At 36.2% G+C, this 27,039-nt stretch overlaps 1 protein-coding gene and 3 long non-coding RNA genes across 6 annotated transcripts in view; 3 read left to right on the forward strand and 1 right to left on the reverse strand.

The window, feature by feature from the left end:
• Positions 1 to 23,749, reverse strand: part of LOC128021310 (uncharacterized) — a 33,494-nt gene extending 9,745 nt beyond the window's left edge. Inside the window, exons 1-4 of one of the 2 annotated variants that reach the window (XR_008185518.1) lie at positions 23,597 to 23,749; positions 16,767 to 18,698; positions 6,909 to 7,185; positions 4,051 to 4,522 (exon numbers count right to left, since the gene is read on the reverse strand). This is a non-coding gene — a long non-coding RNA (uncharacterized LOC128021310). Of the gene's footprint in view, positions 1 to 4,050; positions 4,523 to 6,908; positions 7,186 to 9,429; positions 10,848 to 16,766; positions 18,699 to 20,366; positions 21,094 to 23,596 lie in introns of those variants that run through there. The other variant, XR_008185517.1, reaches the window with a different exon arrangement.
• gfra2b (GDNF family receptor alpha 2b) overlaps positions 1 to 27,039 on the forward strand; it is a 138,433-nt gene that overhangs the window by 69,971 nt on the left and 41,423 nt on the right. The window lies entirely within an intron of this gene.
• Positions 224 to 26,889, forward strand: LOC128021311 (uncharacterized). 2 transcript variants are annotated; one of them, XR_008185520.1, is made up of 4 exons: positions 224 to 304; positions 5,912 to 7,026; positions 14,223 to 14,606; positions 26,744 to 26,889. It is a non-coding gene; the product is annotated as an uncharacterized LOC128021311 (long non-coding RNA). The 2 variants fall into 2 exon arrangements; XR_008185519.1 differs by lacking the exon at positions 224 to 304 and adding an exon at positions 2,704 to 3,019.
• On the forward strand, positions 14,980 to 17,896 carry LOC128021314 (uncharacterized). The gene is made up of 2 exons (XR_008185522.1): positions 14,980 to 15,121; positions 17,508 to 17,896. It is a non-coding gene; the product is annotated as an uncharacterized LOC128021314 (long non-coding RNA).

The following is a 27,039-nucleotide window of genomic DNA, read 5'->3' on the forward strand; positions in this document are numbered from 1 at the left end:
GATAAGCGGTTTAGGAGTTATTAGCACTAACGCATTTTTGATCACTGTAGCGCCCCCTTTAGGCCGATTGGGGCGAGCCTTTGGATCTGACAAGAAGGCCGGACTTCTACCATCTGACCAAGTTTCAGCTCTCTAGGCCTTACGGTTTGGCCTGCACGATCAGTTTGAGTGGAGAATAATAATAATAATAATAATAAAAATCCTAACAGATACAATAGGGTTTCAGCACTGCGTGCTTGAACCCCTAATAATTAAAGCTGCAAGCAGCATTTTACCGGGGTTCAAGCACATTAAGGCCTCTGAGGTGGTCAGAGCCAACCTGGATGCATGGATGACAGTTAAACACATCCAAAACGGAGAACAGGCTAACAGACAGACACACACACTGAAAGTAAATGATTAGACTAATATATTAATACTCTATAAGCATATGCACACACACACACACACACACACACACACACACACAAAGACACACAAAGATACACATATACATGCACAAACATTTTGTTGCAGATATAGGTATTTGACATAAGTGATAGGTGACAATAAACTTATTGCAAGTCTTCTCTTTTTTAGAGTTTAGATGTCATTTTCAGGTTAAACTGTAATCATAATGTGGCAAAATTGGAAAAACTGATACATCTGTATGATCAAAATGGAAAACATCAAATCAATGAGATTTAAAATGTTATAACAGTTAATTTATTAATGTTTTGCCATGAATTCATAAAAACAGTACTAGCTGAATGAGCCCATTAGTGGTCTTCCGCTGCCAATCTAGTGGTTATAAATTGCATTTACTCAATCATAATGTAATCATAATGTGGCAAAATTGTAAAAACTGATACATCTGTTTGAACAAAATGGAAAACATTGATTCAGTAAGATTTAAAATGTTATAACAGTTCATTTATTAATGTTTTGGCAATAATTCATGAAAACAGTGCTGTTCAACTTAGCTGAATGAGCCCATTAGTGGTCTTCCGCTGCCATCTAGTGGTTATAAATTGCATTTACTCAAACAACCCTGGTTTTAAACATAACTGTTATAGTGTTGTTATTTTTTTTTACCCAATCTCTCTTAAATTTTGCATGTTTGTTTAGAATGAAATTATGCATTATTTTACACAGTTTTGATAATTTGTGGGCTTTCTGTTTGTATTAATAGGCCTTTGTGTACACTATGCAAATAACATATTATAAAATTATTGGTTTATAGTTGTCCAAATGCAATTGTTCAACATGTTTTTGATAATTATTGACCTTCAGAGTCTAGAGAATTGTACTTCAGTGGTTTTATTGATTTTCATCTTAAACCGTATCACAAGTATGCCAAAGTAACTTTTTTAAATAATCTTGAATATTTAATTAACAGCTTTATTGACAACATTGGTCCCAGAGGCAAAGTTGTTCAGAATGAGGAGATTTATCATATGATATGAAGATCTAGTGTTTTTGAGTGAATATATGAACATTTTCAAACAATTTGAGGCCATTTACAATATAAATCTTGTGTTTTGAGACCTTTTCTACTGTTATAGCGCCACCTATGGTCTGATCTCCATGAAACTTTGCATGCTTGTTAAGAGTCACCTGTTACATGATTTCACCGAATTTCATAAAGTTTTGAGTTTTCCTTTAGGTTTTATAGGCTTTGGGGTATGTTTGGCCACACCCCTTTTTCTATATTACCCCTTTACAGCTAACCAAAGGACAAAATCCAAAAAATTTTTAATAATTATTGATCTACAGAGTCCACAGAATATTACTGCAGTGGTTTGGTTCCGATCGGACCAAAAACCTAGGACTAGTTCGCAAAAGTAGGTTTTTAACATATTTGCGAATAACAATTGAACGATTTGATTGACAGCAATGGTTCTTGAGGCAAAGTTGTGCATTATGAGGAGATCTATCAAATGATATGCATATTGTGTTGATATGTGAAACACCACGTGATTACAGAGCCATAAAACTCGTTAGCGCCAACTAGTGGCCGATTTCTTTCAAAATTCTTACAGTCCTTTAGGGCTATGAGTCAAACATGCCCACCGAGTTTTGTTCCGATTGACATCCGTTAACCTTGTTAAATAGGTGCTCAAATTTCTTTGGCCAATGGCGGCCATGTTTTTTGAGATACGTGAATGTCCTCATAGATACTTGTGCCACTTCTGACAAAGACATGACATGCCAATTTTCAAGTCGATCGGACCAACGGTTGCTTAGTTATAGCCATTTATGTGTTTTTTCTGTCTTATTCCGCCCCCAAGTGGCAGAGGTGTGCAATTTTTTTTATTTGACCAAAGTTTTTGCTCTTACAAATGTCCAGCAAGTTTGGTTAAGATATCTCATTTAATTCACAAGTTATAGCCTGTTGCGTAAAATTGGTCCTCGACTTTCGAACGTTTTGGCAGCCCATTACAACAGTAAGTCGAAATTTCAACTTTTTTTTGATAATTATTGATAGTCACTGTCCAGAGAAAACTTCTGCAGTAGTTTGGTTCCGATTGGGTGAAAAACCTAGGACTAGTTCGCAAAAGTAGGTTTTGGACATACTTCAAGTTTGCGAAAAAACGAGGCCTCCTAGACCCCAAATCAGAGTGACCGTTTTTAATTTCGCTTGACCCAAGGATTCCAGAAATGTTAAATTTTTGAGTCTACGACAAGCGGTTTAGGAGCTATTAGCAAAAACGCATTTTTGATCGCTGTAGCGCCCCCCACTGGCCGAATGGGCTGGATCTTTGTATCTGAGTAGCGAGCAAGACTACTACCTTTTGACCAAGTTTCAGCTCTCTAGGCCTTACGGTTTGGGCTGCCCGTTCAGTTTTAAGGCGGAAGAATAATAATAATAATAATAAAAATCCTAACAATTACAATAGGGTTTCAGCACTGCGTGCTTGAACCCCTAATAAAAATCCTAACAATTACAATAGGGTTTCAGCACTGCGTGCTTGAACCCCTAATAATTAAAGCTGCAAGCAGCATTTTACCGGGGTTCAAGCACATTAAGGCCTCTGAGGTGGTCAGAGCCAACCTGGATGCATGGATGACAGTTAAACACATCCAAAATGGAGAACAGGCTAACAGACAGACACACACACTGAAAGTAAATGATTAGACTAATATATGTATACTCTATAAGCATATGCACACACACACACACACACAAAGACACACAAAGATACACATATACATGCACAAACATTTTGTTGCAGATATAGGTATTTGAAATAAGTTATAGGTGACAATAAACTTATTGCAAGTCTTCTCTTTTTTAGAGTTTAGATGTCATTTTCAGGTTAAACTGTAATCATAATGTGGCAAAATTGTTAAATCTGATACATCTGTATGAACAAAATGGAAAACATCAATTCAATGAGATTTAAAATGTTATAACAGTTAATTTATTAATGTTTTGGCATGAATTCATAAAAACAGTACTAGCTGAATGAGCCCATTAGTGGTCTTCCGCTTCCATCTAGTGGTTATAAATTGCATTTACTCAAACAACACTGTGTTTTTAAACAGAACTGTTAAAGTGTTGTTTTTGTTTTTTTGCCCTATCTCTCTTAAATTTTGCATGCTTGTTTAGAATGATATTATGCATTACTTTACACAGTTTTGATAATTTGTGGGATTTCTGTTTGTATTAATAGGCCTTTGTGCCTCTGGGGTGGTCTAGGCCAACCAGGATGTATGGATGACATCTAAACACATCCAAAAGACAGACACACACACACACACACACACTGAAATTAAATGATTAAACTAGTTTTTAAGAGTTTAGTTGTCATTCAGGTTTCATTGTAATCACAATGTGGCAAAATTGTAAAACAATGATGTGTCTCTATGAACAAAATGAAAAACATTGATTCAGTAAGATTTAAAATGTTATAAGAGTTAATTTATTAATGTTTTGGCAAGAATTCATGAAAACAGTGCTGTTCAACTTAGCTGAATGAGCCCATTAGTGGTCTTCCGCTGCCATCTAGTGGTTATAAATTGCATTTACTCAAACAACACTGTGTTTTTAAACATAACTGTTATAGTGTTGTTATTTTTTTTTTGCCCTATCTCTCTTAAATTTTGCATGCTTGTTTAGAATGAAATTATGCATTATTTTACACACTTTTGATAATTTGTGGGCTTTCTGTTTGTATTAATAGGCCTTTGTGTACACTATGCAAATAACATATTATAAAATTACTGGTTTATAGTTGTCCAAATGCAATTGTTCAACATGTTTTTGATAATTATTGACCTTCAGAGTCTAGAGAATTGTACTTCAGTGGTTTTATTGATTTTCATCTTAAACCCTATCACAAGTATGCCAAAGTAACTTTTTTAAATAATCTTGAATATTTAATTAACAGCTTTATTGACAACATTGGTCCCAGAGGCAAAGTTGTTCAGAATGAGGAGATGTATCATATGATATGAAGATTTAGTGTTTTTGAGTGAATATATGAACATTTTCAAACAATTTGAGGCCATTTACCATATAAATCTTGTGTTTTGAGACCTTTTCTACTGTTACAGCGCCACCTATGGTCTGATCTCCATGAAACTTTGCATGCTTGTTAAGAGTCACCTGTTACATGATTTCACCGAGTTTCATAAAGCTTTGAGTTTTCCTTTAGGTTTTATAGGCTTTGGGGTATGTTTGGCCACACCCCTTTTTCTAAATTAACCCGTTACAGCTAACCAAAGGACAAAATTCAACATTTTTTTAATAATTATTGATCTAGAGAGTCCACAGAATATTACTGCAGTGGTTTGGTTCCGATCGGGCAAAAAACCTAGGACTAGTTCGCAAAAGTAGGTTTTTAACATATTTGTGAATAACAATTGAACGATTTGATTGACAGCAATGGTTCTTGAGGCAAAGTTGTGCATTACGAGGAGATCTATCAAATGATATGCATATTGTGTTGATATGTGAAACACCACGTGATTACAGAGCCATAAAACTCGTTAGCGCCAACTAGTGGCCGATTTCTTTCAAAATTCTTACAGACCTTAAGGTTCATGAGTTGAACGTACCCAGCGAGTTTCGTTCCGATCAACATCCGTTAACCCTTTCAAATAGGTGCTTAAATTTGTTTGGCCAATGGCAGCCATGTTTTTTGAGATATGCAAATGTCCTCATAGGTACTTGTGCCCCTTCAGACCAAGACACTGCATACCGATTTTCAAGTCGATCGAGCCAACGGTTGCCTAGTTATAGCAATTTATGTGTTTTTTCTATCTTATTGCGCCCCCAAGTGGCAGAGATGCGCAATTTTTTTTATTTGACCAAAGATTGAGCTCATACATATGTGTACCTAGTTTGGTGAAGATATCTCATTCCGTTCAAGAGTTATAGTCAAAATAGCATTTGGCTAACGTTAGCATAGACGCTTTTTGGTGTACTGTTTCGCGTAAGAATTGAAATTTCAACTTTTTTTTGATAATTATTGATATTGAGTGTCCAGGGAATATTTATGAAGTGGTTTGGTTCTGATTGGTTGAAAATCCTAGGACTAGTTCGCAAAAGTAGGTTTCGGATATAGCTCGATTTTGCGAGAAAACGGTGCGTCGTAGACCCCAAAAAGGCGCCGTGCACTTTTGTTCGGGTTAACCCAAGGATTGCAACAATGCCATATTTTTGAGTCTATGGCTAACGGTTTACACTTTACGGCCAAAAATGTCAAAATTTTTTGTTTTTTGCGCTGTAGCGCCCCCGTTAGGCCGATTGGGCCGGTTCTTTGTATCTGAGTAGCGAGCAAGACTACTACGATCTGACCAAGTTTCAGCTCTCTAGGCCTTACGGTTTGGGCTGCACGTTCAGTTTTAAGGCGGAAGAATAATAATAATAATTAAAGCTGCAAGCAGCATTTTACCGGGGTTCAAGCACATTAAGGCCTCTGAGGTGGTCAGAGCCAACCTGGATGTTTGGATGACATTTAAACACATCCAAAATGGAGAACAGGCTAACAGACAGACACACACACTGACAGCAAATGATTAGACTAATATATGTATACTCTATAAGCATATGCACACACACACACACACACACACACACAAAGACACACATATACATGGACACACATTTTGTTGCAGATATAGGTATTTGAAATAAGTGATAGGTGACAATAAACTTATTGCAAGTCTTCTCTTTTTTAGAGTTTAGATGTCATTTTCAGGTTAAACTGTAATCATAATGTGGCAAAATTGTAAAAACTGATACATCTGTATGAACAAAATGGAAAACATTGATTCAGTAAGATTTAAAATGTTATAACAGTTAATTTATTAATGTTTTGGCAAGAATTCATGAAAACAGTGCTGTTCAACTTAGCTGAATGAGCCCATTAGTGGTCTTCCGCTGCCATCTAGTGGTTATAAATTGCATTTACTCAAACAACCCTGGTTTTAAACATAACTGTTATAGTGTTGTTATTTTTTTTTGCCCAATCTCTCTTAAATTGTGCATGCTTGTTTAGAATAAAATTATGCATTATTTTACACAGTTTTGATAATTTGTGGGCTTTCTGTTTGTATTAATAGGCCTTTGTGTACACTATGCAAATAACATATTATAAAATTATTGGTTTATAGTTGCCCAAATACAATTGTTCAACATGTTTTTGATAATTATTGACCTTCAGAGTCTAGAGAATTGTACTTCAGTGGTTTTATTAATTTTCATCTTAAACCGTATCACAAGTATGCCAAAGTAACTTTTTTAAATAATCTTGAATATTTAATTAACAGCTTTATTGACAACATTGGTCCCAGAGGCAAAGTTGTTCAGAATGAGGAGATTTATCATATGATATGAAGATTTAGTGTTTTTGAGTGAATATATGAACATTTTCAAACAATTTAAAGCCATTTACCATATAAATCTTGTGTTTTGAGACCTTTTCTACTGTTATAGCGCCACCTATGGTCTGATCTCCATGAAACTTTGCATGCTTGTTAAGAGTCACCTGTTACATGATTTCACTGAGTTTCATAAAGTTTTGAGTTTTCGTTTAGGTTTTATAGGCTTTGGGGTATGTTTGGCCACACCCCTTTTTCTAAATTACCCCTTTACAGCTAACCAAAGGACAAAATTCAACATTTTTTTGATAATTATTGATCTAGAGAGTCCACAGAATATTACTGCAGTGGTTTGGTTCCGATCGGGCAAAAAACCTAGGACTAGTTCGCAAAAGTAGGTTTTTAACATATTTGTGAATAACAATTGAACGATTTGATTGACAGCAATGGTTCTTGAGGCAAAGTTGTGCATTATGAGGAGATCTATCAAATGATATGCACATTTCGTTGATATGTGAAACACCACGTGATTACAGAGCCATAAAACTCGTTAGCGCAAACTAGTGGCCGATTTCTTTCAAAATTCTTACAGTTCTTAAGGTTCATGAGTCGAACGTACCCAGCGAGTTTCGTTCCGATCAACATCCGTTAACCCTTTCAAATAGGTGCTTAAAATTCTTTTGCCAATGGCGGCCATGTTTTTTGAGATATGCAAATGTCCTCATAGGTACTTGTGCCCCTTCAGACCAAGACACTGCATACCAATTTTCAAGTCGATCAAGCCAACGGTTGCCTAGTTATATCCATTTATGTGTTTTTTCTATCTTATTGCGCCCCCAAGTGGCAGAGATGCGCAATTTTTTTTTGTTTGACCAAAGATTGAGCTCATACATATGTGTACCAAGTTTGGTGAAGATATCTCATTCCGTTCAAGAGTTATAGTCAAAATAGCATTTGGCTAACGTTAGCATAGACGCTTCTTGGCGTACTGTTTCGCGTAAGAATCAAAATTTCAACTTTTTTTTGATAATTATTGATATTGAGTGTCCAGGGTATATTTCTGAAGTGGTTTGGTTCCGATTGGTTGAAAATCCTAGGACTAGTTCGCAAAAGTAGGTTTCGGACATAGCTCGATTTTGCGAGAAAACGGTGCGTCGTAGAGCAAAAAATGCAGCTGTGCACTTTTGTTCGGACTAACCCAAGGATTGCAACGATGCCTTGTTTTTGAGTCTACGGCTAACAGTTTACGATGTGCGGCCAAAAATGTCCAAAATTTTTGTTTTTTGCGCTGTAGCGCCCCCGTTAGGCCGATTGGGCTGAGACTTTGATAAGTTCTCCCCAAAATGAGCTCTACGATCTGTCCAAATTTCAGCTCTCTAGGCCTTACGGTTTGGGCTGCACGTTCAGTTCTAGGGCAGAAGAATAATAATAATAATAAAAATCCTAACAATTACAAGAGGGTTTCAGCACTGCGTGCTTGAACCCCTAATTAAAGCTGCAAGCAGCATTTACCGGGGTTCAAGCACATTAAGGCCTCTGAGGTGGTCTGAGCCAACCTGGATGCATGGATGACATTTAAACACATCCAAAATGGAGAACAGGCTAACAGACAGACACACACACTGAAAGTAAATGATTAGACTAATATATGTATACTCTATAAGCATATGCACACACACAGACACACACACACACACAGAAAGACACACATATACATGCACAAACATTTTGTTGCAGATATAGGTATTTGAAATAAGTGATAGGTGACAATAAACTTATTGCAAGTCTTCTCTTTTTAAGAGTTTAGATGTCATTTTCAGGTTAAACTGTAATCACAATGTGGCAAAATAGTAAAAACTGATATATCTGTAAGAACAAAATGGAAAACATTGACTCAATGAGATTTAAAATGTTATAACAGTTACATTTTTAATGTTTTGGGATGAATTCATGAATCCTTTCAACAGTACTGTTCAACTTAACTGAATGAGCCCATTAGTGGTCTTCCACTGCCATCTAGAGGTTATAAATTGCATTTACTCAAGCAACACTGTTTTTAAACATAACTGTTATAGTGTTTTTTTTTTTTTTTTTTGCCCAATCTCTCTTAAATTTTGCATGCTTGTTTAGAATGAAATTATGCATTGTTTTACACAGTTTTGATAATTTGTGGGCTTTCTGTTTGTATTAATAGGCCTTTGTGTACACTATGAAAAGAACATATTATAAAATTACTGGTTTATAGTTGTCCAAATGCAATTGTTCAACATATTTTTGATAATTATTGACCTTCAGAGTCTACAGAATTGTACTTCAGTGGTTTTATTGATTTTCATCTTAAACCGTATCACAAGTATGCCAAAGTAACTTTTTAAAATAATCTTGAATATTTAATTAACAGCTTTATTGACAACATTGGTCCCAGAGGCAAAGTTGTTCAGAATGAGGAGATCTATCATATGATATGAAGATTTAGTGTTTTTGAGTGAATATATGAGCATTTTCAAACAATTTGGGGCCATTTACCATATAAATCTTGTGTTTTGAGACCTTTTCTACTGTTATAGCGCCACGTTTGGTCTGATCTCCATGAAACTTTGCATGCTTGTTAAGAGTCACCTGATACATGATTTCACTGAGTTTCATACAGTTTTGAGTTTTCCTTTAGGTTTTATAGGCTTTGGGGTGTGTTTGGCCACACCCCTTTTTCTAAATTACCCGGTTACAGCTAACCAAAGGACAAAATTCAACATTTTTTTAATAATTATTGATCTAGAGAGTCCACAGAATATTACTGCAGTGGTTTGGTTCCGATCGGGCAAAAAACCTAGGACTAGTTCGCAAAAGTAGGTTTTTAACATATTTGTGAATAACAATTGAACGATTTGATTGACAGCAATGGTTCTTGAGGCAAAGTTGTGCATTACGAGGAGATCTATCAAATGATATGCATATTGTGTTGATATGTGAAACACCACGTGATTACAGAGCCATAAAACTCGTTAGCGCCAACTAGTGGCCGATTTCTTTCAAAATTCTTACAGACCTTAAGGTTCATGAGTCGAACGTACCCAGCGAGTTTCGTTCCGATCAACATCCGTTAACCCTTTCAAATAGGTGCTTAAATTTGTTTGGCCAATGACGGCCATGTTTTTTGAGATATGCAAATGTCCTCATAAGTACTTGTGCCCCTTCAGACCAAGACACCGCATACCGATTTTCAAGTTGATCGAGCCAACGGTTGCCTAGTTATAGCAATTTATGTGTTTTTTCAATCTTATAGCGCCCCCAAGTGGCAGAGATGCGCAATTTTTTTGATTTGACCAAAGATTGAGCTCATACATATGTGTACCGAGTTTGTTGAAGATATCTCATTCCGTTCAAGAGTTATAGTCAAAATAGTATTTGGCTAACGTTAGCATAGACGCTTTTTGGCGTACTGTTTCGCGTAAGAATTGAAATTTCAACTTTTTTTTAATAATTATTGATATTGAGTGTCCAGGGAATATTTATGAAGTGGTTTGGTTCTGATTGGTTGAAAATCCTAGGACTAGTTCGCAAAAGTAGGTTTCGGATATAGCTCGATTTTGCGAGAAAACGGTGCGTCGTAGACCCCAAAAAGGCGCCGTGCACTTTTGTTCGGGCTAACCCAAGGATTGCAACAATGCCATGTTTTTGAGACTACGGCTAACGGTATACGATTTACGGCCAAAAATGTCCAAAATTTTTGTTTTTTGCGCTGTAGCGCCCCCGTTAGGCCGATTGGGCTGAGACTTTGATAAGTTCTCCCCAAATTGAGCTCTACGATCTGTCCAAATTTCAGCTCTCTAGGCCTTACGGTTTGGGCTGCACGTTCAGTTCTAGGGCAGAAGAATAATAATAATAATAATAATAATAATAATAATAATAATAAAAATCCTAACAATTACAATAGGGTTTCAGCACTGCGTGCTTGAACCCCTAATAATAATTAAAGCTGCAAGCAGCATTTACCGGGGTTCAAGCACATTAAGGCCTCTGAGGTGGTCTGAGCCAACCTGGATGCATGGATGACATTTAAACACATCCAAAATGGAGAACAGGCTAACAGACAGACACACACACTGAAATTAAATGATTAAACTAGTTTTAAGAGTTTGGATGTCATTTTCAGGTTTCACTGTAATCATAATGTGGCAAAATTTTAAAAACTGGTAAGTCTGTATGAACAAAATGGAAAACTTTAACTCAGTGAGATTTAAAATGTTGTAACAGTGTTTTTTTTTTATTATTGTTTAGGCATGAATTCATAAATCTTCTCAAAAGTACTGTTTCAATTTGCTGAATGAGCCCATTAGTGGTCTTCCGCTGCCATCTAGTGGTTGCATTTACTCAAACAACACTGTTTTTAAACATAACTGTTATAGTGTAAAGTTTTTTGCCCAATCTCTCTTAAATTTTGCATGCTTGTTTAGAATGAAATTAGGCTTTATTTTACACAGTTTTGATAGTTTGTGGGCTTTCTGTTTGTATAAATAGGCCTTTGTGTACACTGTGAAAAGAACATATTATACAATCACTGGTTTATAGTTGTCCAAATGCAATTTTTCAACATGTTTTTCATTATTATTGACCTTCAGAGTCTAGAGAATTGTACTTCAGTGGTTTTATTGATTTTCAGCTTAAAGCCTTGGACTACTTTGCCAAAGTAACTTTTTTAAATAATCTTCAATATTTAATTAACAGCTTTATTGACAACATTGGTCCCAAAAGTTGTTCAGAATGAGGAGATCTATCATATGATATGAAGATCTAGTGTTTATGTGAATATATGAGCATTTTCAGACAATTTGAGGCCATTTACCATATCAATCTTATGTTTTGAGACCTTTTCTACTGTCATAGCGCCTCCTATGGTCCGATCTCCATGAAACTTTGCATGCTTGTTAAGAGTCACCTGATACATGTTTTCCCGAAGTTTCATAAAGTTTTGAGTTTTCGTTTAGGTTTTATAGGCTTTGGGGTATGTTTGGCCACACCCCTTTTCTTAATTACCCCTTTAACGCTAACCAAAGGACAAAATTCAACATTTTTTTGATAATTATTGATCTAGAGAGTCCACAGAATATTACTGCAGTGGTTTGGTTCCGATCGGGTAAAAAACCTAAGACTAGTTCGCAAAAGTAGGTTTTTTACATAGTTGTGAATAATTAATGAACGGTTTGATTGACAGCAATGGTTCTTGAGACAAAGTTGTGCATTATGAGGAGATCTATCAAATGATATGCATATTGTGTTGATATGTGAAACACCACGTGATTACAGAGCCATAAAACTCGTTAGCGCCAACTAGTGTCCGATTTCTTTCAAAATTCTTACAGACCTTAAGGTTCATGAGTCGAACGTACCCAGTGAGTTTCGTTCCGATCAACATCCGTTAACCCTTTCAAATAGGTGCTTAAAATTGTTTGGCCAATGGCGGCCATGTTTTTTGAGATATGCAAATGTCCTCATAGGTACTTGTGCCCCTTCAGGCCAAGACACTGCATACCAATTTTCAAGTCGATCGAGCCAACGGTTGCCTAGTTATAGACATTTATGTGTTTTTTCTATCTTATTGCGCCCCCAAGTGGCAGAGATGCGCAATTTTTTTTATTTGACCAAAGATTGAGCTCATACATATGTGTACCATGTTTGGTGAAGATATCTCATTTCATTCATGAGTTATAGCCTGTTGCGTAAAATTGGTCCTCGACTTTCGAATGTTTTGGCATCCCATTACGACAGTGAGTCGAAATTTCTACTTTTTTTTGATAATTATTGATATTCACTGGACAGAGAACATTTCTGCAGTGGTTTGGTTCAGATTGGGCGAAAAACCTAGGACAAGTTCGCAAAAGTAGGTTTTGGACATACGTCAAATTTGCGAAAAAACGAGGCCTCCTAGACCCAAAATCAGAGTGACCGTTTTTAATTTCGCATGACCCACGGATTCCAGAAATGTTAAATTTTTGGCTCTATCACAAGCGGTTTAGGAGCTATTAGCAAAAACGCATTTTTGATCACTGTAGCGCCCCCCACTGGCCGATTGGGCCGGATCTTTGCGCCTGAGTAGCGAGCAAGACTACTACCTTTTGACCAAGTTTCAGCTCTCTAGGCCTTACGGTTTGGGCTGCCCGTTCAGTTTTAAGGCGGAAAAATAATAATAATAATAATAAAAATCCTAACAATTACAATAGGGTTTCAGCACTGCGTGCTTGAACCCCTAATTAAAGCTGCAAGCAGCATTTACCGGGGTTCAAGCACATTAAGGCCTCTGAGGTGGTCTGAGCCAACCTGGATGCATGGATGACATTTAAACACATCCAAAATGGAGAACAGGTTAACAGACAGACACACACACTGAAAGTAAATGATTAGACTAATATATGTATACTCTATAAGCATATGCACACACACACACACAGAAAGACACACATATACATGCACAAACATTTTGTTGCAGATATAGGTATTTGAAATAAGTGATAGGTGACAATAAACTTATTGCAAGTCTTCTCTTTTTAAGAGTTTAGATATCATTTTCAGGTTAAACTGTAATCACAATGTGGCAAAATAGTAAAAACTGATATATCTGTAAGAACCAAATGGAAAACATTGACTCAATGAGATTTAAAATGTTATAACAGTTACATTTTTAATGTTTTGGGATGAATTCATGAATCCTTTCAACAGTACTGTTCAACTTAACTGAATGAGCCCATTAGTGGTCTTCCACTGCCATCTAGAGGTTATAAATTGCATTTACTCAAGCAACACTGTTTTTAAACATAACTGTTATAGTGTTTTTTTTTTTTTTTGCCCAATCTCTCTTAAATTTTGCATGCTTGTTTAGATTGAAATTATGCATTGTTTTACACAGTTTTGATAATGTGTGGGCTTTCTGTTTGTATTAATAGGCCTTTGTGTACACTATGAAATGAACATATTATAAAATTACTGGTTTATAGTTGTCCAAATGCAATTGTTCAACATGTTTTTGATAATTATTGACCTTCAGAGTCTACAGAATTGTACTTCAGTGGTTTTATTGATTTTCATCTTAAACCGTATCACAAGTATGCCAAAGTAACTTTATAAAATAATCTTGAATATTTAATTAACAGCTTTATTGACAACATTGGTCCCAGAGGCTAAGTTGTTCAGAATGAGGAGATCTATCATATGATATGAAGATTTTGTGTTTTTGAGTGAATATATGAGCATTTTCAAACAATTTGGGGCCCTTTACCATATAAATCTTGTGTTTTGAGACCTTTTCTACTGTTATAGCGCCACCTATGGTCTGATCTCCATGAAACTTTGCATGCTTATTAAGAGTCACCTGATACATGATTTCAGTGAGTTTCATAAAGTTTTGAGTTTTCGTTTAGGTTTTATAGGCTTTGGGGTATGTTTGGCCACACCCCTTTTTCTAAATTACCCCGTTACAGCTAACCAAAGGACAAAATTCAACATTTTTTAAATAATTATTGATCTAGAGAGTCCACAGAATATTACTGCAGTGGTTTGGTTCCGATCGGGCAAAAAACCTAGGACTAGTTCGCAAAAGTAGGTTTTTAACATATTTGTGAATAACAATTGAACGATTTGATTGACAGCAATGGTTCTTGAGGCAAAGTTGTGCATTACGAGGAGATCTATCAAATTATATGCATATTGTGTTGATATGTGAAACACCACGTGATTACAGAGCCATAAAACTCGTTAGCGCCAACTAGTGGCCGATTTCTTTCAAAATTCTTACAGACCTTAAGGTTCATGAGTCGAACGTACCCAGCGAGTTTCGTTCCGATCAACATCCGTTAACCCTTTCAAATAGGTGCTTAAATTTGTTTGGCCAATGGCGGCCATGTTTTTTGAGATATGCAAATGTCCTCATAGGTACTTGTGCCCCTTCAGACCAAGACACTGCATACCAATTTTCAAGTTGATCGAGCCAACGGTTGCCTAGTTATAGCAATTTATGTGTTTTTTCTATCTTATAGCGCCCCCAAGTGGCAGAGATGCGCAATTTTTTTGATTTGACCAAAGATTGAGCTCATACATATGTGTACCGAGTTTGGTGAAGATATCTCATTCCGTTCAAGAGTTATAGTCAAAATAGCATTTGGCTAACGTTAGCATAGACGCTTTTTGGCGTACTGTTTCGCGTAAGAATTGAAATTTCAACTTTTTTTTAATAATTATTGATATTGAGTGTCCAGGGAATATTTATGAAGTGGTTTGGTTCTGATTGGTTGAAAATCCTAGGACTAGTTCGCAAAAGTAGGTTTCGGATATAGCTCGATTTTGCGAGAAAACGGTGCGCCGTAGACCCCAAAAAGGCGCCGTGCACTTTTGTTCGGGCTAACCCAAGGATTGCAACAATGCCATGTTTTTGAGTCTACGGCTAACGGTATACGATTTACGGCCAAAAATGTCCAAAATTTTTGTTTTTTGTGCTGTAGCGCCCCCGTTAGGCCGATTGGGCTGAGACTTTGATAAGTTCTCCCCAAATTGAGCTCTACGATCTGTCCAAATTTCAGCTCTCTACGCCTTACGGTTTGGGCTGCACGTTCAGTTCTAGGGCAGAAGAATAATAATAATAATTAAAGCTGCAAGCAGCATTTACCGGGGTTCAAGCACATTAAGGCCTCTGAGGTGGTCTGAGCCAACCTGGATGCATGGATGACAGTTAAACACATCCAAAATGGAGAACAGGCTAACAGACAGACACACACACTGAAAGTAAATGATTAGACTAATATATGTATACTCTATAAGCATATGCACACACACACACACAGAAAGAAACACATATACATGCACAAACATTTTGTTGCAGATATAGGTATTTGAAATAAGTGATAGGTGATAATAAACTTATTGCAAGTCTTCTCTTTTTAAGAGTTTAGATGTCATTTTCAGGTTAAACTGTAATCACAATGTGGCAAAATAGTAAAAACTGATATATCTGTAAGAACAAAATGGAAAACATTGACTCAATGAGATTTAAAATGTTATAACAGTTACATTTTTAATGTTTTGGGATGAATTCATGAGTCATTTCAACAGTACTGTTCAACTTAACTGAATGAGCCCATTAGTGGTCTTCCACTGCCATCTAGAGGTTATAAATTGCATTTACTCAAGCAACACTGTGTTTTTAAACATAACTGTTATAGTTTTGTTATTTTTTTTTTGCCCAATCTCTCTTAAATATTGCGTGCTTGTTTAGAATGAAATTATGCATTATTTTACACAGTTTTAATAATTTGTGGGCTTTCTGTTTGTATTAATAGGCCTTTGTGTACACTATGCAAATAACATATTATAAAATTACTGGTTTATAATTGTCCAAATGCAATTGTTCAACATGTTTTTGATAATTATTGACCTTCAGAGTCTAGAGAATTGTACTTCAGTGGTTTTATTGATTTTCATCTTAAACCCTATCACAAGTATGCCAAAGTATCTTTTTTAAATAATCTTGAACATTTAATTAACAGCTTTATTGACAACATTGGTCCCAGAGGCAAAGTTGTTCAGAATGAGGAGATTTATCATATGATATGAAGATTTAGTGTTTTTGAGTGAATATATGAGCATTTTCAAACAATTTGAGGCCATTTACCATATAAATCTTGTGTTTTGAGACCTGTTGTACTGTTATAGCGCCACCTATGCTTCGATCTCCATGAAACTTTGCATGCTTGTTAAGAGTCACCTGATACATGTTCTCACTGAGTTTCATAAAGTTTTGAGTTTTCGTTTAGGTTTTATAGGCTTTGGGGTATGTTTGGCCACACCCCTTTTTATAAATTATCCCTTTACAGCTAACCAAAGGACAAAAATCAACATTTTTTTAATAATTATTGATCTAGAGAGTCCACAGAATATTACTGCAGTGGTTTGGTTCCGATCGGACAAAAAACCTAGGACTAGTTCGCAAAAGTAGGTTTTTAACATATTTGTGAATAACAATTGAACGATTTGATTGACAGCAATGGTTCTTGAGGCAAAGTTGTGCATCATGAGGAGATCTATCAAATGATATGCATATTGTGTTGATATGTGAAACACCACGTGATTACAGAGCCATAAAACTCGTTAGCGCCAACTAGTGGCTGATTTCTTTCAAAATTCTTACAGACCTTAAGGTTCATGAGTCGAACGTACCCAGCGAGTTTCGTTCCGATCAACATCCGTTAACCCTTTCAAATAGGTGCTTAAAATTGTTTGGCCAATGGCGGCTATGTTTTTTTGAGATATGCAAATGTCCTCATAGGTACTTGTGCCCCTTCAGACCAAGACATTGCATACCAATTTTCAAGTCGATCGAGCCAACGGTTGCCTAGTTATAGCAATTTATGTGTTTTTTCTATCTTATAGCGCCCCCAAGTGGCAGAGATGCGCAATTTTTTTGATTTGACCAAAGATTGAGCTCATACATACGTATACCGAGTTTGGTGAAGATATCTCATTCCGTTCAAGAGTTATAGTCAAAATAGCATTTGGCTAACGTTAGCATAGACGCTTTTTGGTGTACTGTTTCGCGTAAGAATTGAAATTTCAACTTTTTTTTTATAATTATTGATATTGAGTGTCCAGGGAATATTTCTGAAGTGGTTTGGTTCTGATTGGTTGAAAATCCTAGGACTAGTTCGCAAAAGTAGGTTTCGGATATAGCTCGATTTTGCGAGAAAACGGTGCGTCGTAGACCCCAAAAAGGCGCCGTGCACTTTTGTTCGGGCTAACCCAAGGATTGCAACAATGCCATGTTTTTGAGTCTACGGCTAACGGTTTACGATTTACGGCCAAAAATGTCAAAAATTTTAGTTTTTTGCGCTGTAGCGCCCCCGTTAGGCCGATTGGGTCGAGACTCGGTATCTGACAAGAAGGCCGGACTACTACATTCTGACCAAATTTCAGCTTTCTAGGCCTTACGGTTTGGGCTGCACGAACAGTTTGAGTGGAGAATAATAATAATAATAATAATAATAATAAAAATCCTAACAAATACAATAGGGTTTCAGCACTGCGTGCTTGAACCCCTAATAATAATTAAAGCTGCAAGCAGCATTTACCGGGGTTCAAGCACATTAAGGCCTCTGAGGTGGTCTGAGCCAACCTGGATGCATGGATGACAGTTAAACACATCCAAAATGGAGAACAGGCTAACAAACAGACACACACACTGAAAGTAAATGATTAGACTAATATATGTATACTCTATAATCATATGCACACACACACACACACACACACACACACACACAGAAAGACACACATATACATGCACAAACATTTTGTTGCAGATATAGGTATTTGAAATAAGTGATAGGTGACAATAAACTTATTGCAAGTCTTCTCTTTTTAAGAGTTTAGATGTCATTTTCAGGTTAAACTGTAATCACAATGTGGCAAAATAGTAAAAACTGATATATCTGTAAGAACAAAATGGAAAACATTGACTCAATGAGATTTAAAATGTTATAACAGTTACATTTTTAATGTTTTGGGATGAATTCATGAATCCTTTCAACAGTACTGTTCAACTTAACTGAATGAGCCCATTAGTGGTCTTCCACTGCCATCTAGAGGTTATAAATTGCATTTACTCAAGCAACACTGTTTTTAAACATAACTGTTATAGTGTTTTTTTTTTTTTTTGCCCAATCTCTCTTAAATTTTGCATGCTTGTTTAGAATGAAATTATGCATTGTTTTACACAGTTTTGATAATGTGTGGGCTTTCTGTTTGTATTAATAGGCCTTTGTGTACACTATGAAAAGAACATATTATAAAATTACTGGTTTATAGTTGTCCAAATGCAATTGTTCAACATGTTTTTGATAATTATTGACCTTCAGAGTCTACAGAATTGTACTTCAGTGGTTTTATTGATTTTCATCTTAAACCGTATCACAAGTATGCCAAAGTAACTTTTTAAAATAATCTTGAATATTTAATCAACAGCTTTATTGACAACATTGGTCCCAAAGGCAAAGTTGTTCAGAATGAGGAGATCTATCATATGATATGAAGAGTTAGTGTTTTTGAGTGAATATATGAGCATTTTCAAACAATTTGTGGCCATTTACCATATAAATCTTGTGTTTCAAGACCTTTTCTACTGTTATAGCGCCACCTATGGTCTGATCTCCATGAAACTTTGCATGCTTGTTAAGAGTCACATGTTACATGATTTCACCAAGGCTCATAAAGTTTTGAGTTTTCGTTTAGGTTTTATAGGCTTTGGGGTATGTTTGGCCAAAACCCTTTTCCTAAATTATCCCCTTACAGCTAACCAAAGGACAGAATTCAACATTTTTTTAATAATTATTGATCTAGAGAGTCCACAGAATATTACTGCAGTGGTTTGGTTCCGATCGGACAAAAAACCTAGGACTAGTTTGCAAAAGTAGGTTTTTAACATATTTGTAAATAACAATTGAATGATTTGATTGACAGCAATGGTTCTTGAGGCAAAGTTGTGCATAACGAGGAGATCTATCAAATGATATGCATATTGTGTTGATATGTGAAACACCACGTGATTACAGAGCCATAAAACTCGTTAGCGCCAACTAGTGGCCGATTTCTTTCAAAATTCTTACAGACCTTAAGGTTCATGAGTCGAACGTACCCAGCGAGTTTCGTTCTGATCAACATCCGTTAACCCTTTCAAATAGGTGCTTAAAATTGTTTGGCCAATGGCGGCCATGTTTTTTGAGATATGCAAATGTCCTCATAGGTGCTTGTGCCCTTTCAGACCAAGGCACTGCATACCGATTTTCAAGTCGATCGAGCCAACGGTTGCCTAGTTATAGCAATTTATGTGTTTTTTCTATCTTATAGCGCCCCCAAGTGGCAGAGATGCGCAATTTTTTTTGATTTGACCAAAGATTGTGCTCATACATATGTGTACTGAGTTTGGTGAAGATATCTCATTCTGTTCAAGAGTTATAGTCAAAATAGCATTTGGCTAACGTTAGCATAGACGCTTCTTGGCGTACTGTTTCGCGTAAGAATCGAAATTTCAACTTTTTTTTGATAATTATTGATATTGAGTTTCCAGGGAATATTTCTGAAGTGGTTTGGTTCCGACTGGTTGAAAATCCTAGGACTAGTTCGCAAAAGTAGGTTTCGGACATAGCTCGATTTTGCGAGAAAACGGTGCGTCGTAGAGCAAAAAATGCAGCTGTGCACTTTTGTTCGGACTAACCCAAGGATTGCAACGATGCCTTGTTTTTGAGTCTACGGCTAACGGTTTACGATATGCGGCCAAAAATGTCCAAAATTTTTGTTTTTTGCGCTGTAGCGCCCCCGTTAGGCCGATTGGGCTGAGACTTTGATAAGTTCTCCCCAAAATGAGCTCTACGATCTGTCCAAATTTCAGCTCTCTAGGCCTTACGGTTTGGGCTGCACGTTCAGTTCTAGGGCAGAAGAATAATAATAATAATAATTAAAGCTGCAAGCAGCATTTACCGGGGTTCAAGCACATTAAGGCCTCTGTGGTGGTCTGAGCCAACCTGGATGCATGGATGACATTTAAACACATCCAAAATGGAGAACAGGTTAACAGACAGACACACACACTGAAAGTAAATGATTAGACTAATATATGTATACTCTATAAGCATATGCACACACACACACACACACACACAGAAAGACACACATATACATGCACAAACATTTTGTTGCAGATATAGGTATTTGAAATAAGTGATAGGTGACAATAAACTTATTGCAAGTCTTCTCTTTTTAAGAGTTTAGATGTCATTTTCAGGTTAAACTGTAATCACAATGTGGCAAAATAGTAAAAACTGATATATCTGTAAGAACAAAATGGAAAACATTGACTCAATGAGATTTAAAATGTTATAACAGTTACATTTTTAATGTTTTGGGATGAATTCATGAATCCTTTCAACAGTACTGTTCAACTTAACTGAATGAGCCCATTAGTGGTCTTCCACTGCCATCTAGAGGTTATAAATTGCATTTACTCAAGCAACACTGTTTTTAAACATAACTGTTATAGTGTTTTTTTTTTTTTTTTGCCCAATCTCTCTTAAATTTTGCATGCTTGTTTAGAATGAAATTATGCATTGTTTTACACAGTTTTGATAATGTGTGGGCTTTCTGTTTGTATTAATAGGCCTTTGTGTACACTATGAAAAGAACATATTATAAAATTACTGGTTTATAGTTGTCCAAATGCAATTGTTCAACATGTTTTTGATAATTATTGACCTTCAGAGTCTACAGAATTGTACTTCAGTGGTTTTATTGATTTTCATCTTAAACCGTATCACAAGTATGCCAAAGTAACTTTTTTAAATAATCTTGAATATTTAATTAACAGCTTTATTGACAACATTGGTTCCAGAGGCAAAGTTGTTCAGAATGAGGAGATCTATCATATGATATGAAGATTTAGTGTTTTTGAGTGAATATATGAGCATTTTCAAACAATTTGGGGCCATTTACCATATAAATCTTGTGTTTTGAGACCTTTTCTACTGTTATAGCGCCACCTATGGTCTGATCTCCATGAAACTTTGCATGCTTGTTAAGAGTCACCTGATACATGATTTCACTGAGTTTCATACAGTTTTGAGTTTTCCTTTAGGTTTTATAGGCTTTGGGGTATGTTTGGCCACACCCCTTTGTCTAAATTACCCGGTTACAGCTAACCAAAGGACAAAATTCAACATTTTTTTAATAATTATTGATCTAGAGGGTCCACAGAATATTACTGCAGTGGTTTGGTTCCGATCGGGCAAAAAACCTAGGACTAGTTCGCAAAAGTAGGTTTTTAACATATTTGTGAATAACAATTGAACGATTTGATTGACAGCAATGGTTCTTGAGGCAAAGTTGTGCATTACGAGGAGATCTATCAAATGATATGCATATTGTGTTGATATGTGAAACACCACGTGATTACAGAGCCATAAAACTCGTTAGCGCCAACTAGTGGCCGATTTCTTTCAAAATTCTTACAGACCTTAAGGTTCATGAGTCGAATGTACCCAGCGAGTTTCGTTCCGATCAACATCCGTTAACCCTTTCAAATAGGTGCTTAAATTTGTTTGGCCAATGACGGCCATGTTTTTTGAGATATGCAAATGTCCTCATAAGTACTTGTGCCCCTTCAGACCAAGACACTGCATACCGATTTTCAAGTTGATCGAGCCAACGGTTGCCTAGTTATAGCAATTTATGTGTTTTTTCTATCTTATAGCGCCCCCAAGTGGCAAAGATGCGCAATTTTTTTGATTTGACCAAAGATTGAGCTCATACATATGTGTACCGAGTTTGGTGAAGATATCTCATTCCGTTCAAGAGTTATAGTCAAAATAGTATTTGGCTAACGTTAGCATAGACGCTTTTTGGCGTACTGTTTCGCGTAAGAATTGAAATTTCAACTTTTTTTTAATAATTATTGATATTGAGTGTCCAGGGAATATTTATGAAGTGGTTTGGTTCTGATTGGTTGAAAATCCTAGGACTAGTTCGCAAAAGTAGGTTTCGGATATAGCTCGATTTTGCGAGAAAACGGTGCGTCGTAGACCCCAAAAAGGCGCCGTGCACTTTTGTTCGGGCTAACCCAAGGATTGCAACAATGCCATGTTTTTGAGTCTATGGCTAACGGTATACGATTTACGGCCAAAAATGTCCAAAATTTTTGCTTTTTGCGCTGTAGCGCCCCCGTTAGGCCGATTGGGCTGAGACTTTGATAAGTTCTCCCCAAATTGAGCTCTACGATCTGTCCAAATTTCAGCTCTCTAGGCCTTACGGTTTGGGCTGCACGTTCAGTTTTAGGGCAGAAGAATAATAATAATAATAATAATAATAATAATAATAATAATAAAAATCCTAACAAATACAATAGGGTTTCAGCACTGCGTGCTTGAACCCCTAAAAATCCTAACAATTACAAGAGGGTTTCAGCACTGCGTGCTTGAACCCCTAATTAAAGCTGCAAGCAGCATTTTACCGGGGTTCAAGCATTTAAGGCATCTGAGGTGGTCAGAGCCAACCTGGATGTTTGGATGACATTTAAACACATCCAAAATGGAGAACAGGTTAACAGACAGACACACACACTGAAAGTAAATGATTAGACTAATATATGTATACTCTATAAGCATATGCACACACACACACACAAAGACACACATATACATGCACAAACATTTTGTTGCAGATATAGGTATTTGAAATAAGTGATAGGTGACATACAATTATTGCAAGTCTTCTCTTTTTCAGAGTTTAGATGTCATTTTCAGGTTAAACTGTAATCATAATGTGGCAAAATTGTAAAAACTGATACATCTGTATAAACAAAATGGAAAACATCAATTCAATGAGATTTAAAATGTTATAACAGTTCATTTATTAATGTTTTGGCATGAATTCATGAAAACAGTACTGTTCAACTAGCTGAATGAGCCCATTAGTGGTCTTCCGCTGCCATCTAGTGGTTATAAATTGCATTTACTCAAACAACACTGTGTTTTAAAACATAACTGTTATAGTGTTGTAATTTTTTTTTTGCCCAATTTCTCTTAAATTTTGCATGCTTGTTTAGAATGAAATCATGCATTATTTTACACAGTTTTGATAATTTGTGGGCTTTCTGTTTGTATAAATAGGCCTTTGTGTACACTATGCAAATAACATATTATAAAATTATTGGTTTATAGTTGCCCAAATGCAATTGTTCAACTTGTTTTTGATAATTATTGACCTTCAGAGTCTAGAGAATTGTACTTCAGTGGTTTTATTGATTTTCATCTTAAACCGTATCACAAGTATGCCAAAGTAACTTTTTTAAATAATCTTGAATATTTAATTAACAGCTTTATTGACAACATTGGTCCCAGAGGCAAAGTTGTTCAGAATGAGGAGATTTATCATATGATATGAAGATTTAGTGTTTTTGAGTGAATATATGAACATTTTCAAACAATTTGAGGCCATTTACCATATAAATCTTGTGTTTTGAGACCTTTTCTACTGTTATAGCGCCACCTATGGTCTGATCTCCATGAAACTTTGCATGCTTGTTAAGAGTCACCTGTTACATGATTTCACTGAGTTTCATAAAGTTTTGAGTTTTCCTTTAGGTTTTATAGGCTTTGGGGTATGTTTGGCCACACCCCTTTTTCTAAATTATCCCTTTACAGCTAACCAAAGGACAAAATTCAACATTTTTTTAATAATTATTGATCTAGAGAGTCCACAGAATATTACTGCAGTGGTTTGGTTCCGATCGGGCAAAAAACCTAGGACTAGTTCGCAAAAGTAGGTTTTTAACATATTTGTGAATAACAATTGAACGATTTGATTGACAGCAATGGTTCTTGAGGCAAAGTTGTGCATTATGAGGAGATCTATCAAATGATATGCATATTGTATTGATATGTGAAACACCACGTGATTACAGAGCCATAAAACTCGTTAGCGCCAACTAGTGGCCGATTTGTTTCAAAATTCTTACAGACCTTAAGGTTCATGAGTCGAACGTACCCAGCGAGTTTCGTTCCGATCAACATCCGTTAACCCTTTCAAATAGGTGCTTAAAATTGTTTGGCCAATGGCGGCCATGTTGTTTGAGATATGCAAATGTCCTCATAGGTACTTGTGCCCCTTCAGACCATGACACTGCATACCGATTTTCAAGTCGATCGAGCCAACGGTTGCCTAGTTATAGCAATTTATGTGTTTTTTCTATCTTATAGCGCCCCCAAGTGGCAGAGATGCGCAATTTTTTTGATTTGACCAAAGATTGAGCTCATACATATGTGTACCGAGTTTGGTGAAGATATCTCATTCCGTTCAAGAGTTATAGTCAAAATAGCATTTGGCTAACGTTAGCATAGACGCTTTTTGGCGTACTGTTTCGCGTAAGAATTGAAATTTCAACTTTTTTTTGATAATTATTGATATTGAGTGTCCAGGGAATATTTATGAAGTGGTTTGGTTCTGATTGGTTGAAAATCCTAGGACTAGTTCGCAAAAGTAGGTTTCGGATATAGCTCGATTTTGCGAGAAAACGGTGTGTCGTAGACCCCAAAAAGGCGCCGTGCACTTTTGTTCGGGCTAACCCAAGGATTGCAACAATGCCATGTTTTTGAGTCTACGGCTAACGGTATACGATTTACGGCCAAAAATGTCCAAAATTTTAGTTTTTTGCACTGTAGCGCCCCCGTTAGGCCGATTGGGTCGAGACTCAGTATCTGACAAGAAGGCCGGACTACTACAATCTGACCAAATTTCAGCTTTCTAGCCCTTACGGTTTAGGCTGCACGATCAGTTTGAGTGGAGAATAATAATAATAATAATAATAATAATAATTAAAGCTGCAAGCAGCATTTACCGGGGTTCAAGCACATTAAGGCCTCTGAGGTGGTCAGAGCCAACCTGGATGTTTGGATGACATTTAAACACATCCAAAATGGAGAACAGGCTAACAGACAGACACACACACTGACAGCAAATGATTAGACTAATATATGTATACTCTATAAGCATATGCACACACACACACACACAAAGACACACATATACATGGACACACATTTTGTTGCAGATATAGGTATTTGAAATAAGTGATAGGTGACAAACTTATTGCAAGTCTTCTCTTTTTTAGAGTTTAGATGTCATTTTCAGGTTAAACTGTAATCATAATGTGGCAAAATTGTAAAAACTGATACATCTGTATGATCAAAATGGAAAACATTGATTCAGTAAGATTTAAAATGTTATAACAGTTAATTTATTAATGTTTTGGCAAGAATTCATGAAAACAGTGCTGTTCAACTTAGCTGAATGAGCCCATTAGTGGTCTTCCGCTGCCATCTAGTGGTTATAAATTGCATTTACTCAAACAACCCTGGTTTTGAACATAACTGTTATAGTGTTGTTATTTTTTTTTTCCCAATCTCTCTTAAATTTTGCATGCTTGTTTAGAATGAAATTATGCATTATTTTACACAGTTTTGATAATTTGTGGGCTTTCTGTTTGTATTAATAGGCCTTTGTGTACACTATGCAAATAACATATTATAAAATTATTGGTTTATAGTTGCCCAAATGCAATTGTTCAACATGTTTTTGATAATTATTGACCTTCAGAGTCTAGAGAATTGTACTTCAGTGGTTTTATTGATTTTCAGCTTAAACCTTAACACAAGTATGCCAAAGTAACTTTTTTTAATAATCTTGAATATTTAATTAACAGCTTTATTGACAACATTGGTCCCAGAGGCAAAGTTGTTCAGAATGAGGAGATTTATCATATGATATGAAGATTTAGTGTTTTTGAGTGAATATATGAACATTTTCAAACAATTTGAGGCCATTTACCATAGAAATCTTGTGTTTTGAGACCTTTTCTACTGTTATAGCGCCACCTATGGTCTGATCTCCATGAAACTTTGCATGCTTGTTAAGAGTCACCAGTTACATGATTTCTCTGAGATTCATAAAGTTTTGAGTTTTCCTTTAGGTTTTATAGGCTTTGGGGTATGTTTGGCCACACCCCTTTTTCTAAATTACCCCGTTACAGCTAACCAAAGGACAAAATTCAACATTTTTTTAATAATTATTGATCTAGAGAGTCCACAGAATATTACTGCAGTGGTTTGGTTCCGATCGGGCAAAAAACCTAGGACTAGTTCGCAAAAGTAGGTTTTTAACATATTTGTGAATAACAATTGAACGATTTGATTGACAGCAATGGTTCTTGAGGCAAAGTTGTGCAATATGAGGAGATCTATCAAATGATATGCATATTGTGTTGATATGTGAAACACCACGTGATTACAGAGCCATAAAACTCGTTAGCGCCAACTAGTGGCCGATTTCTTTCAAAATTCTTACAGTCCTTAAGGTTCATGAGTCGAACGTACCCAGCGAGTTTCGTTCCGATCAACATCCGTTAACCCTTTCAAATAGGTGCTTAAATTTGTTTGGCCAATGGCGGCCATGTTTTTTTGAGATATGCAAATGTCCTCATAGGTACTTGTGCCCCTTCAGACCAAGACACTGCATACCGATTTTCAAGTCGATCGAGCCAACGGTTGCCTAGTTATAGCCATTTATGTGTTTTTTCTATCTTATAGCGCCCCCAAGTGGCAGAGATGCGCAATTTTTTTTATTTCACCAAAGATTGAGCTCTTACATATG

This window comes from Carassius gibelio, chromosome A10, assembly GCF_023724105.1.
Source record: "Carassius gibelio isolate Cgi1373 ecotype wild population from Czech Republic chromosome A10, carGib1.2-hapl.c, whole genome shotgun sequence".
Classification (NCBI taxonomy): domain Eukaryota; kingdom Metazoa; phylum Chordata; class Actinopteri; order Cypriniformes; family Cyprinidae; genus Carassius; species Carassius gibelio.